Source organism: Dama dama, unplaced genomic scaffold (genome assembly GCF_033118175.1).
Source record: "Dama dama isolate Ldn47 unplaced genomic scaffold, ASM3311817v1 ptg000093l, whole genome shotgun sequence".
Lineage (NCBI taxonomy): Eukaryota > Metazoa > Chordata > Mammalia > Artiodactyla > Cervidae > Dama > Dama dama.
In genome coordinates this window covers 2,142,845-2,145,986 of record NW_026870908.1, presented here as the reverse complement: position 1 = coordinate 2,145,986, position 3,142 = coordinate 2,142,845, and positions in this window count along the sequence as shown.

The window sequence follows — 3,142 nt, the reverse complement described above, 5'->3', positions numbered from 1 at the left end:
TTTCATGCTCCTCATGTATTTCACACCTTTTGAAGCTCTTCATATTTGTCACACCTTTTCAGGCTCTTCATGTTTTTCAACACCGCTTCATGCTCCTCCTATTTTTCAGACCGTTTCATGATCCTCATATTTTTCACACTTTTTGAAGCTCTTCATATTTTTCACACATTTTAAGGCTCTTCATGTTTTTCAACATCGCTTCATGCTCCTCCTATTTTTCAGACCGTTTCAAGCTTCTCATGTATTTCACACCTTTTGAAGCTCGTCATATTTTGCACACGTTTTCCGGCTCTTCATGTTTTTTCACAACCACTTCATGCTCCTCCTATTTTTCAGACCGTATCATGCTCCTCATATTTTTCACACCTTTTCAGGCTCTTCATTATTTTCAACACAACTTCATGCTCCTCCCATTTTTCAGACCGTTTTTTACTCATCTCATTTTTGACACCTTTTGAAGCTGTTCATATTTTTCACACCTTTTGAAGCTCTTCATGTTTTTGAACACCGTTTCATGCTCCTCCTATTTTTCAGACCGTTTCATGCTCCTCATATATTTCACAACTTTTGAAGCTCTTCATATATTTCACACCTTTTCAGGAACTTCATGTTTTTCAATACCTCTTCATGATCCTCCTATTTTTAAGACCGTTTCATATTCCTCATATTTTTGACACCTTTTTAGGCTCTTCATGTTTTTTACACCTTTTCAGGCTCTTCATGTTTTTCAACACCGCTTCATGCTCCTCCTATTTTTCAGACCGTGTCATGCTCCTCCTATTTTTGACACATTTTGAAGCTCTTCATATTTTTCAAACCTTTTGAAGCTCTTCATATTTTTCAAACCTTTACAGGCTCTTCATGTATTTCAACACCGCTTCATGCTCCTCCTATTTTTCAGACCGTGTCTTTCTCCTCTTATTTTTAACAAATTTTGAAGCTCTTCATATTTTTCACACCTTTTGAAGCTCTTCATATTTTTCAAACCTTTACAGGCTCTTCATGTATTTCAACACCGCTTCATGCTCCTCCAATTTTTCAGACAATTTCATGCTCGTCATATTTTTCAAACCTTTTAAAGCTCTTCATAATTTTCACACCTATTCATGCTCTTCATTTTTTACACACTGTTTCATGCTCCTCCTATTTTTCAGACCGCTTCATGCTCCTCATATTTTTCACACCTTTTGAAACTCTTCATATTTTTCACACTTTTTGAAGCTCTTCGTATTTTTCACAGTTTTCAGGCTCTTCATGCTTCTGAACACCGCTTCATGCTCCACCTATTTTTCAGACCGTTTCATGCTCTTCATATTTTTCACACCTTTTCAGGCTCTTCATATTTTTGAACACCTCTTCATGCTACTCCTATTTTTGATACCTTTTGAAGCTCTTCATATTTTTCACACCTTTTCAGGCTCTTCATGTTTTTCAACACGGCTTCATGCTACTCCTATTTTTGATACCTTTTGAAGCTCCTCATATTCTTCAAACCATTTCATGCTCTTCTTTTTTTTCATCACCGCTTCATGCTCCTCTTATTTTTCAGACCGTTTCATGCTCCTCATATTTTGACACCTTTTAACCTGTTCATATTTTACACATTTTCAGGCTCTTCAAGTTTTTCAACACCGTTTCATGCTACTACTATTTTTGATACCTTTTGAAGCTCCTTATATTCTTCAAACCATTTCATGCTCTTCTATTTTTTCATCACCGCTTCATGCTCCTCCTATTTTTCAGACCGTTTCATGCTCCTCCTATTTTGAGACCGTTTCATGCTCCTCATATTTTTCACACCTTTAGAAGCTCTTCGTATTTTTCTCACCTTTTCAGGCTCTTCATGTTTTTCAACACCGCTTCATGATCCTCCTATTATTCTGACAGTTTCATGCTCCTCATATTTTTCATCCTTTTTGAAGCTCTTCATATTTTTCACACCTTTAGAAGCTCTTCGTATTTTTCTCACCTTTTCAGGCTCTTCATGTTTTTGAACACCACTTCATGCTCCTCCGATTTTCAGACCGTTTCATGCTCCTCATACTTTTGACACCTTTAGAAGCTCTTCATATTTTTCACACCTTTTCAGGCTCTTCATGTTTTTCAACACCGCTTCATGCTCCTCTTCTTTTTCAGACCGTTTCAGGCTCCTCATATTTTTGACACCTTTTTAAGCTCTTCATGTTTTTCACACATTTTCAGGCTCTTCATGTATTTCAACACCGCTTCATGCTCCTCCTATTTTTTAGAACGTTTCATGCTCCTCATATTTTTGACACCTTTTGAAGCTCTTCATATTTTTCTCACCCTTTGAAGCTCTTCATATTTTTCATATTTTTGAAGCTCTTCATATTTTCACAACTTTTCAGGCTCTTCATGTTTTTGAACACCACTTCATGCTCCTTCTATTTTTCAGAGAGTTTCATGCTCCTCATGTATTTCACACCTTTTGAAGCTTTTCATATTTTTCACTCTTTTTCAGGCTCTTCATGTTTTTCAACACCACTTCATTCTTCTCCTATTTTTCAGCCCGTTTCATGCTCCTCATGTCTTTCACACCTTTTGAAGCTCTTCACATTTTTCACACCTTTTCAGGCTCTTCATGTTTTTGATCACCATTTCATGCTCCTCCCATTTTTCAGACCGTTTCATGCTCCTCATATTTTTGACACCTTTTGAAGCTCTTCATATTTTTCACACCTTTTCAGACTCTTCATGTTTTTGAACACCGCTTCATGCTCCTCCTATTATTCAGACAGTTTCATGCTTCTCATATTTTTGACACCTTTTGAAGCTCTTCATATTTTTCACACCCTTTCAGGCTCTTAATGTTTTTCAACACCACTTCATGCTCCTCCTATTTTTCATACGTTTTCATGCTCCTCATATTTTTGACACCTTTTGAAGCTCTTCATATTGTTCACACCTTTTCAGGCTCTTCATGTTTTTGAACACCGTTTCATGTTCCTCGTATTTTTCAGGCCATTTCATGCTCGTCATGTATTTCACACTTTTGAAGCTCTTCATATTTTTCACACCTTTTCAGGATCTTCATGTTTTTCAACACCACTTCATGCTTCTCCTATTTTTCAGCCCGTTTCATGCTCCTCATATTTTTGACACCTTTTGAAGCTTTTCATAT